The 15,577-nt window shown below is 36.6% G+C and overlaps 1 long non-coding RNA gene across 1 annotated transcript in view; it reads right to left on the bottom strand.

Annotated features, from left to right (window-relative positions):
- Positions 1–7,331, bottom strand: part of LOC125337037 — a 51,763-nt gene extending 44,432 nt beyond the window's left edge. The window contains exon 1 of the long non-coding RNA XR_007207920.1: positions 7,238–7,331. This is a non-coding gene — a long non-coding RNA (uncharacterized LOC125337037). The remainder of the gene's footprint in view (positions 1–7,237) is intronic.
- Positions 7,332–15,577: the final 8,246 nt, after the last annotated feature.

The raw sequence follows: 15,577 nt of genomic DNA, 5'->3' as shown, positions 1-15,577 counted from the left end.
TCAGTATTCCTTCAAATTCACTAAGACTTGACATGAATAACCCCAGTGATACCATCTCCAGGCAAAATCCAGAAGCTCCAACATAATAGTCATATTTGCTCATGTGAATTTTCTGAAATGAAATGTTCCACCAAAGCAGCAATTGGTGAAGTCCCCAAAGCCTGAGCAAACCATGAAGGCATGAGTGGATTATATGAACTCTTGTGAGACTTTAGGCCCCTGCTGCCTTCTCCTGCTGTGTAGCACTAAGAAGTCACACTGCTCAGGTACTACGCTCTCCACTAGCTCTTGCTCTCTCTCTCCACCACTTCTAAAATGACTTTCTTTCACGATACGGAATCATTATTAGACTACTCCAGCTAAGGAACTTACGGCACCTAGACATCATCTGATGAGGGTGTCACATGCACAAGGGCCAATCCAATATTCCTTTTAGGACATAATTAATATCTGAGCATACAGTCAGGATTTGGCTCTGGATTGCAGCTACAGAACTGAGCAGTGAGAGCTTAATGAATGCAGGCATTTTAGTTCGTGCACATCTCTATCAAAAGTTGAGCACAAAAATCCAGCTAAAATTATGTAACAAACATGGTAGGAAAGATTTCTCTCTTCTTTGAAGCTAGAGAAAAACAGACACTATATAGTACAGAGAGTGACTACAGTAATTAGCCTTTTTTTTCCTGAATGCTATAGTAAACACTTTCAGAGTAAAACTCAATGCATAATCACTGCTGGTCTAAAAATGACAGCTGTTCTGGAGAAGACCAATGTACACACCCATCTCTCCTGTAAACTATTCCATTTTCTTTTAGTTATGTTAGGGGTTTTTTTTCCAAACTGAGTATGACTCAGTTCTTTTTATGTGTGTTTCTTTTGATTTGTAGCTATATCTAGATAGACTTCTTACTCTATTACTTTGAGTACAATAGTAAGTGGACAATTCAGTTCAGCAGCTAAGAGATCAGTCAGACAAATGCCCAGGAGAAGATATAAAGCAGGACACTCAAAATTTTGGCATATTATTTCAAGACTGTTGCCAACATGTTTTTCAAAGATTAAAAAGCTTTTTCAGTATTAAAGTAAATAACAGGTACCTCACATGGCTCTATTTACAAACAGAATGATAATTGTCCATATTACTTTAAAATGCAGAAGGTTTTGCCATGATTATATATAGCAAAGAAACCTCTGCAGAAGGAGGTAGGAAGAACTTACTGCTCATCAGAAAGCCTACAGTTTAATTACTAAAACATTTTCCTATTTATGCTAACAGAAAAAGCATGAAAAAAGGTAAAGGGAAAACAAATGACCAAAGCTGTAGGCATACCAGAACAGACATTGTAGTATGAAGACAGCATGAAACCTGAAGGAGACTTGCATTTTTTTATCATCCCATTTCCATTGCTGGGAAACAGTTGTGAAGAGAAAAAAGTACTATATTTTCCTCAAAATATCCTCCCTGGAATGTCAGGAATTGACAACACCAACGCAAAAGGAAACAATGGCTGATCTCATGGTTCTGCACTCATCCTCTTACAGGCTTCCCTCAGCAAAACAAACCCTTCAGGTCACACAGTGCTTGGGGGCCATGCATTAAAATAACTCAGTCATATTCACAGTCTCTATTTGTCCCTCCCAGACACCTTTGTAGTGGCATCAGCATCCACCTCAGAGGAGACCATTTTCTCATTCCCATCCCAGCTGGAGAATAAGCTCTGCATTCGATGTTATCAAGGGGACGGACAGTTAAAGGACGAAAAACAACAGCAATAAAGTAAAGTTACCATGAAGGCATGGGGAATATCCAGGAAAACACATAGGCTGACTTTTCTTTGGTATACTTAGTTTTGTCTATGGGCAGATTGCCACAAAGGGAAAAAAAAAGGAGGGAGCAAAAGAAAACCTATACTTTATTTATTATTTAAATAAACAGTTTTATGCTGCTTCCATTTTGTGCTCAGTTTTATAACAATATGAGTCCATTTCCCCACCATTCCTTAATATCTATATTGTTTAGGACTTTATATACTGTATGATTAGTTGGCATTGGTACCGTTCAATCTGTACTAATCTGTATGCATTTATATTGTGTGAGCAGTTCTCTAATTGGTTTTCATCCAAGTAATCCCACAGAGAATAAGGTTACATGCTGAAAAGGGCTGAGGTGAGAGAGTGGTTAAAAGGGGAGTGCAAACTCTTTTCCCATCCTTATTAAGAATGCTTTACACATCTGCATTTTCTAAAAACATTTCTAAACTCCCTCTGTGTGAATAAGCATAAAGTCTCTTCCACAGCATAGAAATGCACAGAAAGAAAATGAATCTGTTTCAGAGAACCCCACCCATATCTGCTTTATTTCTCCCATGCTGCTGTATTTCTTGGTCAGCTAAGGCTGTGAAAAGTAAGTACTACAGTTCACTAGAGGTGGAAAAATTATTAAAACCCAAACAAATCCAGAATAGAATATGCCTCTTGGTAGAAAATACAAAATTTAGTTTAAGCAAACAGAGCGGAGATGAAAGATCTTTTCCTAAAGGGCTAATAGAATTGCAAAAAAAGAATAAAACAATACAAAAAGCCCAAAAGCGAGCCAGCACTTTGAAACTTAGCCACTTAAATCCATATTTAGCCGACTTGTTTAATGATAGCCCAAATTTCAGATATTCCTCACACCAAAATTTCTGAAACATTTTGACATATGCTCCAGGTACTCCAGGTATTAATTTTGTAAATGCTTGACACACTTGAATTTTAAGAAAATATCTATTTAATCATTTCATTTAATTGCGCAATAATTACACACTTTCATATTTCTGGCTGCAAGGACATTTGTTTCATTGAGTTTTTGAAAAGGTTTTATATTATTGGTCATACATCACCTAGAAAAGAAAAAAAGTTGTGGAAAAAAATTATGTATGACTTACTATGTATGACTTACTCTACTTTTCCTTACACATAAAAAAATCTTAGTTTTCTTCTTAGAACTGCATATGGAAATTTATAAGTACCTGTATATGATCACTGTCTTTATCAACCCCAAAATTAGAATTTTTTTGTAACTAGATCAAGTTTTAGCTTTGATTATACTTTTTTCTTCTTTCCTTAAAAAAACAAACAAAAAACCACTTAAATCAACATACTGAAAACTTTATGTAAACCACACTTTTTATACACACCCATGCCCACATTCTGAGCAGGCACTAGAGTATTTATTTTAAAAACACGGGGCTTGCTCACCATATTCACAACTTTCAATGGCTGGATTTTAGAGGAGCCTTTTTGAAACGAAAGTCTCCTGCCTATACATTCTTACTAGTGAGAAAATGCAATTTTATTACATGCAGTTAAACAAAACCTTTTTTTACTGCTCAAGAAAAAGATATTCTCAAGTATTTTTTCTGAATTTCAAAATGGAATAAAAGATAAACTTTCAGACTTTACTCAGAGCCATGTAGTTTTCTTCAATTAGTTACCATCCTGTCTGTGCAATGAATATTAGTCTGGACTTTAAAGAAAGATAGCTGTCCCACTAAACTTAGCAATGATTTACACGGAAGGACAATGTAAGCCTGCTCTTTTCCCTCCCCCACTTATGAATGCCACCATGCTTCATTTCTGCATTATCTTCTGGTAACCATCTCCAGAATATTCTTAAAAGCTGCTAACATGATACATTAGAATTCAGGCATGTGACAGATACAAAATTAAAGTTGACCTTCTCTGTCAGAAAAAATAAACAGTAACCATTAGCAGCTTTGTACCTCTGCATTTAACTCCCTATCTTCTGCCTCCCTAGTTTGGGTCCATTAACTGATTGGTGCAAAAAAGATCCCCAGCAATACTGACTCCCTGTGGATATATTACAATCTCTGGATATTACACTTGACTATAACCTTTCCTCCACAGCCTAATTTTATATTTGAAATAATTCACTCTTGACTTGGTCACACACTAATATTGTAGACAAGAGTTGCCAAAATTATGTAAAAACCTCTTATGCCTGCATCTCTGTCAACAACCTATGGTTTGCACTGGGAGCCATTAAGAATTCATATTGACAGTTGTATTTTCATGATTTTATTAGTCACTCCAAATTTTTGCTCAGCCTCATCAGTTATAGTAAGAACATCCTTCAATTCACACGAAAATATATTTTAAATATTATTTTATGGGGAAAGTATCCATTAAAATCACCAGACTTCCAAGAGTTATTTTATGTTGTTGCATAGACCAGAAAGAAAATCGCACATCTACAAAACTTTTAAAACTTCAGGAACCTTCAGAGTAAATAAGCTAGATGTTTGTCACATTAAATTTGAGGGAAAAAACCACAGGATTCCAGCACCAGATCACACAAAAGCACCCACTCTGCAGAATTAAATGGAGAATTTCTACAAACAGAAAAGTGATTTTGAGAACATTGGTACTACAATTCTGCCATGAACTTTGACAAACATGCAGAGTAAGAAAGCACTCTTGTTTTGATTTTGACCATTTTCCAAGCACCGCAGTATGATTTTGGGGAGTCACCATAAAAGCACATCCTGAGCCTTACTAGGTCTTGATGGCAAAGTAAATGTATTCCCACCTCCATTTTCTTTCAGCAGCTGTAATATTTTTTTCTTGCTGTCTACTGGATTTTCCTCATACTTTTTTTGTGTTTTGTCTCGTCTTGTGTCTCTTTAAAAGAGAGAAACCCACCACACTAACCATTAGATACAGTCTGTACTAAATTGGTGGTGGAATGGGCTTATCTTTCCTAAAACTAAAATATACATGCCCCAATATCAAAAACTCTCTTGTCCTTTGACCTAGGAAAAGAGAACTATTTTAATCTCATTCTGTCTGTTCTGTGGTACATGCCATTTCTCTTTACATTTTGATATTTTCCGGTAAATTTCATATTTATTCTCTGCAGTGATAATATTTTAAGACTTTCTTCTATTTTTTAATGCACACATAAATTTTAAAAAAAGCAAATCCCAACACACCCTTTTTATTAATGGATGCAGGTAGCTTTGACTTTAAATAAAATAAGACATATAAAGAACATTTGAAAGTTTTCAAACAAAACCACACTTTCCATGTGAAAAATGCCACTGTACTATCCCAAGTTTGTAATCATCCTGGTATCCTATAGGTTGGGCTTCTAACTACTACTTAGTATCCCACTTTGTAATGTTTTATCTAACTGATTATATACCAAACCACCTTCAGAAGGCTGGTGCAGAACAGATGTAGCAAAAAAAAGAATTTGTTTCTGCCAAAAACCTCATAAGCTCAAGGGCCGTTTAACTTAGCTCAGTCACTTAGTTTATTTTGCATTAGAGGAACTTCTCATTTAATTTACCAGTCTATAATAGGTAACTTTTTCAATATGAAGCTAAAGGTCACTATTATATGTAAGGAAAATTAAGCCAATGTTCTTGGTTGCCTTACAGTTCTCCTAGTTCAACTACTCCAATAAATGAACATGTACAACAAGCCGAAGGGCTTTTTATTACAAATTTAATTCATTTCTCTAGACAACTGTGAAATTTGCCATTGACATTAGTCATTACCCCAAGGCGAACTAAAAGATGATCTCAGTTAATAAATGATCCTTAACAAGGAACCCTCCTATCTTCTGTGATATTGGCACAGGCACATTTTATTAATGCAGGACTAGCTTCCTGCCAGAACACTAGCATTCATGACTATTTGGTGTGCTTGTTTCCTCTTCCTGCTCCTGATATTAATAATTATGCAACGGGATAATTAGCAACACAAAGAGACAGTACTATGTGCTTGCAGCTAGATTTTCAGCACGTTAACCTTCTGGGAAATAAAGAACAGAAGCAAAGAGTCTAGCCAAATAACCAATGCAGGTTGATTTCACAGTGTGTAAAAGGCTAATTATCTGTGAAAAGTCTGACCTCAAGTAACAAAATTACACAAATGTGCAGGCATTTTATCTTAAATAAAACTCAGATGCACTAGTTCATAATGTGAGGAGTCATGGTTAATAACTGTCTTCCAGAACTATTTATCTCTATATATGTTTATAAAAATAAAAATAAATCTAAGAGAGAAATAACGGTCTCCTATAAAATGTTAACCAGTTACCCAAATATCTGAAAAGGTAAGGTAAAATAGACTCCTGCCATCCCTCAACCATTGCAGTGCTAAAAAAAAAAATAAAATAAAAAAAATACCAAATATATGACAGAAGTAGGTTAAGTGCATTTTGTTTACTGGAGACAGGCTATAATAAAACACAGAAAATATTACTACTTCTTTACAGATACCATGTGTAATTCATTCTGATATAAGAATATTTATCCACTAGCAGTAATAACAAACCACAATTTTTGTCATGAAAAAAATAAATTGTATTTGCAAAAAGCAAACACATTACGAAGTGTGTAAAAATGCAATATTCCCATTTTCTAGTCAGAGTTCCAATTTATTGAAGTAACAGAGCAGAAAATGCACTGACAGCTGTTACATTTTATTGCGAATTAGTATATACGTTTTATATCCAGTGAGCAAATGCATGATACATTGTATTCCAGTAATTGCCACTGGCTTTCCAAATGGAAACTGAATGATCTTAGTGCAATTACACTCAGGAGAGTAAGTGTAACAAGCTACAGTTCTACATTATAGCTCTTTAACAATACCAAGAATTTTACTCTGTTTTAAAAAATAAAATAAAAAGGTCAACTGTATATATAAAGAAAGAAATATATATTTATCTATCTACAGATGATAAAATGAGAATTTCTGCTATTCTGGCTTAGATTTGGTTAGCTATAACACAGACTATATGTTTCAAAAAGTTTGTAGAATGATACTTAAGTTTCCTACTAGTTTAGACATTTCTTCAGCATCAATAGTTCGGGGGGAGGGAGGGAAGAGGGGAATGGACAGAATGGCTGGAAACTTCAAACGCATAAAATCAAAACTTCTCACTTCACATAGGAAATAAATGATTGTTATTCCTCGGCTACACCCTTATTTTCCAGCATCCTTGCATAGAAAATTAAACATTTGCTTTGAAAGATTTAACACATTACCTTCAGATGTAACATTTTAAATGTTTGTTACCGTAGGCTTTTTTCCCTCCCCCAGCTACCACCTGAGATAGTAACCCTCCAAAGAGAGCCAATGTGCTGAGCAGTTAATATTTCAAATGCATTAAGGGAAGTGGGGGCATGAGGGAAAAACATTTTATTTTTATTTTTTTACTAACCTTCATAACATATTTTATACCATTTCGTTGGGCAACCAGTCTGATGACAGCCTCTGCACCTTCAAGCTGTAGCGTGGAGAGCTCAGTAAAGCCGGCAGTCTCCTCCCCTCTAGTGGCTACCAGCTCTCTTTGCAGCAAACAGGGGAAGAGAAAGGCCTATAGAGGACCACCTCAGGGCCATTTGTGTCATTTTTCTAAGCTTACAAGGAGGCAAAAAAAAAAAAAAACAACAAACAACGACAACAACAACAACAAAAAAAAAAGCCAAAAACAAAAACAAGAAAACCAAAAAAATCCCCCACAAGCCCACAACCAAACACAGCAGAGCAGGCAGTCTATCACCGCAGCAAATAAAATTTATCAGTCATTTAAAACAATATGTTAGTAGTGACTATGACTTAATCAACACCAACCTGCTGACATAGATTTGCAATTTGAGCAGGTTATTAGTGATCGAATTAACAACATGTCACAACTTGTATCTGATTTATTAAAGGAAGCTGACTAATGCAACAGAGCTATAAACAACATGCATGGAGACATTTTTCAGGCATGCTGACTACTGTTGTACAGTCAATGGAAAAGCAGAGTAAGAAAAAATCCCTCTAATTTTGCCTTTTTTTTTTTTTTGCAGGTGCTTATAGACTATTGCATACTGGTGTTGCTGTGAAGCATGGGGATCTATGTCATAAACTTTTACCCCAGGAGGGGTCAGAACCTTTGCGAACAAAAATTTCACTCCTGTTAAATCTAGTATAAGAACTCAATGGAAGGGCTTGGCACAGTGAAGCAATGAGAAAGTACAGGATCCTGGGACATGCTGTGATCTCAGCAACACAATAGCCTAACCACTGCCATTTCTTTTCTTTTTCTTCTTTTACTTTGCAATTCCCGTGATGGAGGCTTTTAAGAGGGCATGATGAATACTGAAAGTGAGGTAGCATGGTTTTCTGGAGTTTACCCATACCTCTTCCTAAGCATGTGGGGTAACACAGGAGAAAGCGCCACTACCCTATGTAGCCTGTAAGTAGTCAGCACTTGCAATACTTTTGCAGGCATGGGCTAACACTGAACCAAATGTACAAGGCAGTTTATATAGGGCATGGATTTAAAATTCTTTTCTTTTTCAAAATTTGTTTCTGAACAGGGCTTGCTTCAAACCCCACTCTTTGCTCAGGGATCAGGCACATGCACGTCCATCAATATAAAACTAAGACCTTTCACAGTTTTAGACAAAAAAAAAATTATTTCAGAGGAACACTGTAAACACAGCTAAGAAAGATCTATACAGATTTAGCTTTGATAGTGTATCCAAGTCCAAGGGTAACCTGACCAGATTTTCATTTGCACCCACTTTTAATTCTGAAACAATTAGTTACAGCCCAACTAGAGGCTTGAGAGCATTTTCATGAGAAACAAGAATTTAACATAAATCCACATAACCAAGGAAATTCAGAATTGAAGCTGTCAATTCTTAGGCCCAATAGAACACATAAAGGGGCTTGTTAATGCTGAACTAATTGGCATTCTTGGCTTGACAGTCTCAGCAGAGAGACCAAGGAGTGAATAAGCATGGAGACTAAACTACCCTTTCGCTCACAGGTGGTCCCTCTAGGTTAGGACTAAAGCACATTTGGTGATGAAGAAATGAAGAGAAAAATGTACACCAAAGGTACTGTTTAATTTGTGAACAAGAGACTTTAGCCTGCACTGAAGGTGATGCAACCAATTCTTAACCAATGGCTACTCTTGCAGCATCAATTTAGCCTGTAAATAAGCAAAGGTTTTGATTTCCTTTTAGCAATTATGTTTCATAATTAAGGGGAGAGGCTGATACCCTCCAGTCATCTCCATCACCATGCTAACTTCTGTGAAAATATATGAAAAATCATTACCTGAAAAACTCTGTTCTCTGAAAACTAACCAGTATAATCACATTATTTTCAGACATGCACTTAGAGGAAGGACTTTACCTCCTTGAGGTTACTTAATACAGGACAGGGAGTAAGTGTACCTGCAGTCTTAGCCCCCCTGATACAGACAACAGCTCACTATCCAGATCCCATGTAAAAGTATTTCTCTGGCATTCATTGGGAGGTACGGATATGGGCTTATGTCATACCTGAGCCCCTATTTCAAGATATGTCTGTAGTACTCAATGAGCTTCATAAGGTTATTGATGAATTGTTACATCTGGAAGGGAGCAATAAGGGAGTAACGTTTGCTTCATACAGACTAGTGCTAAGCAGTTCTCCAAAGAACAGTGTAAAAAGTCTCCTATCTTTCCCACTGAAAATGTTGGATTAAAAAAGAGAGATATTGAAAATAAGATGCACAATATTAATACTGAGGGTAATTAATCACTGGAGTAAATTACTGAGGGGCATAGCCGATTCCCTTTCAGTGGGAGTCCTTAAATCAATATTGGATAGCTTTTTAAAAGATATCTTCTAGCTCAGCTGCAACTTGCAGCTTTATAAGGTTCAATGCAGAAATTACAAGATGAAGTTCAATGACTTATGTACTACAGGAGGCAAAACTAAAATACTGTCATGCAGCTTTTTGAACTTAAAATCTATTAATTTATTAATTTCAGCCCACATGATAAAAAAAATATGTATTTACAACAACAACAACAAAAAAAGAAAAAAAAAAAAGGAAAAGAAAAAGGAAAAGGAAAAAGTTGGGAAAGAATGACCCATCTTAACAAAATAGCTCTGCAGCTGATGTAATACCAATGGAAATTAATAAGGAAATCTTGATCCCATACATTTTACAAGTGACTATTTAAAAATAACATGCCTATAGCACTCCAGATTTTTTCACTTGCCAGATTTTCCTGCCTTGGCTAAATTACTCAGTGCAGTAGTGAAAAGTGGTGACAGAGACCGCCCCAGTTCCTGGGTCCTTCTTGGGACCGTTCATCCCCAGTGTTGTTTTGAGCAGCCTCAGGACTGCCCTAAACTGTGCTAGCTGGCATATGTGCTCCATAGCCATTGTACTGGTTGTCATTGTACTGATGAATAATCAGGCCACAACATGATCCATAGACCTCTACACTCATTCCTCTGGCAGTCCCCAAAGCACATTTCCCAAAAAAGCATGGAGAAACAGAGGAAAAGTAGAAGGAGAAGTAGCAGAGTCACTGTGATCAGAATCACATTTCCTTATTGCAGCTAAAATAATGTATCTAAAATAAATTCTTTAATTCTTACTAGAAATAGACTTAAAAAAAAAGATAAAGACAGGATCTTCTTACAGGACAGAATCCTTCTTAGAAATGAGTAGAATTTAGAAGAAGTTATAGACATCAACACACTCTCTCTTGTGGAAAGTAGACTAAAACCTTTGTAATTCTTCCCTTTCAGAAGAACTTGAGTTACTCAAAACAGGAAAATAAAAGCAAATCTAATTTCCTGAGACAAACCCACCAATTCTGATGGTACTATTTAAGAATTATGATCATTATTTTCACAGCTTTTCTGCTATTTTACTGAGGAATCCTCAAAAAAGGGATAAAGAAACTGAATCCTCCACTACAAAAAATTAAAGGTCACAGGTTTGGCCACCAACATCACTTACGTTTTCTGTGCTTGTTTAATATAAAAAATGAGATATGATATTCAGATCTCCACCATGCTTGCTGTATATGTTAGCCTTTGTGATTTTTCCCAATGGTATTTACCCTTTACAGAAACATTTGAAGTAGAATTTCTGATAAAATTTGAAAATTTGGTAGCATTTTTAATAATCTAAACAAACTGCATAGTCTAGTAATCAGCTGTTCAGGAAAATCTAAATGCTGAGCAGCTTGTTCATTACTGTTTTGTTCTCCTGAAAAACTGAGTAAATATTCTAATAATGGAAGAGTTATTAGAGACAGATCATAAATGGTCCAAAATCAACCCATACACAGCCTTGGTTTTGGGGCCATTGGAACTCAGGAACCTACATGTGTAGTTTTACAGACTCAAAATCCAAACTTTCTAATGCAAAATTTTCTGGTTTACAGTGTCTGACTGTTATGTATGTGAGTACAACACACACCTTTTACCACTTTTACCCTGTGAGTAACAATTTTATCTCAAGACTCGATTTTTTTCCCCTGAAGACAAAATAACAATGTAGAAATAGAGGCTAAATGTTGCTCACTACTGCTTCTTTGTTCTGCACATCAAACCAAATTCTACATCCACTGTCCATGGGAGATAAAGGGCTTAATCATTTCAGGAATACCTTGGCTGATGCACACTCATTTCAGCTGAAAGCACCACATGGGATCTGATGAAAGAAATGTAGCCTGGTAACTATCGCAACCTTGTCATCCTAACTTAACAGATATGCACCAAGTCTCACCTGATGCTTTTCTTGGGATTTCCCTCATTCCTCTCTGCTTACAATAATTGAGAGTATTCCACAGTCACTAAGAAATAGTGCAAACAGGGAGCAAAAAATTCAGTGGAAAAGACACTCATAGTGAATCTTCAAATGAAATCAGACAGTCTAAGATTGTGTTCTCATATCATCTGGTATTGCTAGAGATAATAATGGTCTTTTCACACCCAGCCACCAATTGGAACAGCAAGAGAATCATGATGAAACTAAAACCAAAAAGTGGATTATGACTAACATGAAGAAGTTATGTCTTTTAATTAATGTGAAGTACACCAGCTATTAAATCTGAGGAACTGTCTGTCTGAAAATCTAAGAAGTCAAACAGATTGCTTGCTTTAGTGCTCCCTGAAACATCTTTCTAGATATGAGTCTTACTCTTCAGAAGACCAACTGGTCAACAGGCAATGGACACCCAGCAGCAGCAGCAACAGAAAAGAGCGGACCAATTTTCAGCTACTCAGTAAACCATATTATAAATCAGTGGAAATGGAGACTGCTTACTGATATTGTATTTGCCTGAGAAGAAATTTGAGGATGTTCTGCGTTTTTAACAATACACACAAAGAAATGGATCAAGTACTAGTTATTGCTCACAGGCAAAAGAGGAACATATTTAAGATTTTTCTGCAGATGAACGCAGAGGAGGCCAAGAAAAATATAATATAGCCCTACAGATGCATAGTAAGTAATTCTTTTTCCCATATTGTGGTATCATATGCAAGGGAACACATTTGCTCCAGGATTGCCAGTTCACAGAAGGATCAACGCACAGACAGGTTTGTAGAACCCCGTGTGAACCGACAGAGCTTTCCAAATTCAGGGCAGATGAAAGGGAGCAAACGATCTATGCAGTGCCAAATTGTATATGGTGCTATAGATAGCTGATCAATGCCAGCCATGTAGCAGACCCTTGCTCTGACAATCTGAAGGTCTGCTCAGGTGACTACAAACAGTAGAAGCAAAGAGAGAACACACGGAGCACAGCGTGGGCGTTATAACTAGAGTGCTGTAAATTAGAAAGGCACACATTTGTAATTGGCATTGCTGACAAAGAAGTGGCACTAAAGTTACAGATGGAGTCAGAGCTGATGCTGGAACAAGCAGCCTAAATAGCTTGTCACTCTGAGCTCATTAAGAAGTAAAATGCAGATCAGGGAACAGCTAAGCAGCTGGGTCAGGTTGTTCATTGGCTAATTTAGTCTAAACAAGAAAGAGGGAAGGCATGAAACATGTTCTGGAAGAGTGTAAAAGAAAGCAAGGAACCAGAAGGGTAGGGGTGGCCAACCACTTGCTGCAAGCTGAAACACAGCTTAAGAGAAAACACCAAAGCCAAAGGAAAAAAAAAACCTTGAAAAAAACAAACCTCCAAACTTAAATCAACCTTCGCCTTCTCTTCCTTTTTTTTTTTTTTTGCTATTTCACTAAATAAACAAAATGCAAAAAATTGGGGTTTCAGCTGTCTCAAAAAATCATTGGAATCCAAGAATCAAGTAATCAGCAACACACATGCCAGTCAAGCATACAGCTATCCACGGCTGAAGACCGACACTGACATATTCATACATATGTATGAGCGTCAGTATTTGCATGTCAGAGCTAAGCATGTAACAATGCAGGTACTTGGGTTAGGAAATTTGGCAAAAACCCCTCTCTCTTCTCAGAACTGAAGCCAGACCTGCCACCGTTGCAGTCAGAAGGCTTGACGGCAAGGCAACTCAGCACCCTCTTCTCCCCAAATTATGAACCACCCGCTCACCTTCTAAAAACCGAGGCTTGCAATCAGGATCTCCCAACAAGCACACTTGAACTGAGGACTCTGCAAGCTCAAATTCCTGCCAGAAAACCTCCACAGACGCACCTAGGCTAGGCATTTACAACAGATCCCCTCCCAGCTTTGCCTTCCTTGTTGCAGTTCCATTTTGTAGCCTTTTTTCTGACAGGGCTGCGTGGAATCAGCGTGCAACAGAGGGGAAGGCTGGTACAGCAACGTTAACTAACTCTTCTTTGTAATTAAAGGCGTAAAATCTGCTCCACACACAATCTCTATTTAGGTAAATTTCATAGCCGATAATCAGATCTTCTATGAAAGAGAAAGAAACAAATGAGCTAGAAATTCGTGATCTGTCATATTTAGAAGAAATCATCAGTCAACGCCAAGATGATTTTTATGCATGGGCATGTAGGTATGGGGATTGAAAGGGGCTCTTCTGTGATATTTACATCTTCTGTGATCCATTATCATTTCCCCAAAATAAGTTTTGTGAAAAGTTATGACTTAAGAAATACTATGTACTATGATTGAGCCAAGCAAAGGAGAGCAGGTGAAAGGGGAGACACCAGAACCCCTGTCTGCGTATCGTATTCTGGCTTCCTGCATGGCTCCCATTGTCCCTGGGCATTGCAGAAGGTACATAAAAACTCATGACAAAACCCAAAATTGTCTATAAAAGTATCATCATCCTGGCAAGTTGTTGTGAAACAGCCTGTACAGAAGTTTCCTACTCCAGGTCCTCTTTCTGGTGATTTTATTGTCCTCTCTAGCATTACCAATCTCCCTGACTTTTTCCACTTCATTTTCCACCCCTTTGTTTGAGCTACTGTGAATAGATTTGTCAGTGCTGCTAGAAAGGAAGTTGATTTTTAGATTTAACAAAAAAGGAGCTAAAAGTTGAGAGCTTTCTCTGTGAGGGAACTGTTATAATGTTCTATTATCCCTGCAGGGATGGAGAGAAAATCTTGTAAATGTTACTTATTTAACAGAATATTCTTAAACAACGTATCAAACTACTTAGTGAAATCATATGAACAAATCATAAGAGACTGGTGAATTGAAATGATTAAGGCTCGTTTAATTTCTTGAAACCAGGACATTTCCCCAACATCATAATATGGATTTGGGTTACAGAGTCTTGAAATAACTGCTGGAAAATTTTTCTGTCATGTCTATTGATGTAGTACAGAGCTAGTAGATAAAAATTCAACACATTGAGCAGGGCATACCTCCTATTTTCCTTTTCTTTTTTTCTGTTTTATTTTTTAAATTATTATTTTATTTCTTAAAATAAATTTCTCTCTGTTAATGTGCTTATTGAAATAATTATATTAATATTTCAAATTGCCATTGTTCTCCAGACAAACACTTTGCACAGTGAGGAAGTTTTATCAGACTCTATGTCCCTTACAAGACATATAGAGAATATTATCATTTAATTATTCATATTCCTTTTAATATAGAGTTATAGACTAAAATAAAGAAGACCTGATAAATTTCTACAGAATGTAAAAAAGACAGGAGGAGGACGATATGTCTCATTTATGGTAGCAAAGTGAGGCTGTCTCAATAGCCATTGCAAAAAGAGTTTCCTTGGACAAGTAGCTCTACTACAAACAGCACAGAGCTGATGTCTTCGAGCTACAGTGTCATGCTGTGAGCTGGACAGGATGATTTGGTGGATAGAACATGAGACTGAAAATTAGTAGCCCTCGACTATATTATTCTCCTGACACACGCTCTAGATGAAATTCTCCTCTATTCCCAAAGACCCAGGAGATCCTTAAGGAAATCAGTGATAAAAAGAGGCATTTTTATTATCGATCAGAATTTTGTATGGGTAGTTCATTCCGCCTGTAGTCACCCACTTCTCCAAAAATGTGTCCTTAAATTATCTGGCACTTAAAAAACTGAAGCCAGTTTAAACAGAGACACTAAATCTTCCTCTTCTTGAAGAAGACTTTCAACTAGTTAATATCTGTAGCATGTTTAGAGACAACAAAATGGAAAGTGTTCTAGAAATGCAGATTTTTGTTGGTATTATGAACAGACATAATTTGCATTTTCTTTAGCATTATTCTCTTTTTATGCTATTTTTTCATATTTATGACTTTTGTGTATTTATATGCATCAAAAATTAATAAAAAGATTTATTAAAGAAATGACATTGCTCT

This window comes from Corvus hawaiiensis, chromosome 2 (genome assembly GCF_020740725.1).
Source record: "Corvus hawaiiensis isolate bCorHaw1 chromosome 2, bCorHaw1.pri.cur, whole genome shotgun sequence".
Classification (NCBI taxonomy): domain Eukaryota; kingdom Metazoa; phylum Chordata; class Aves; order Passeriformes; family Corvidae; genus Corvus; species Corvus hawaiiensis.
Note: the sequence above shows the minus strand (reverse complement) of the source record. Positions and strands in the feature narration are given on the sequence as shown.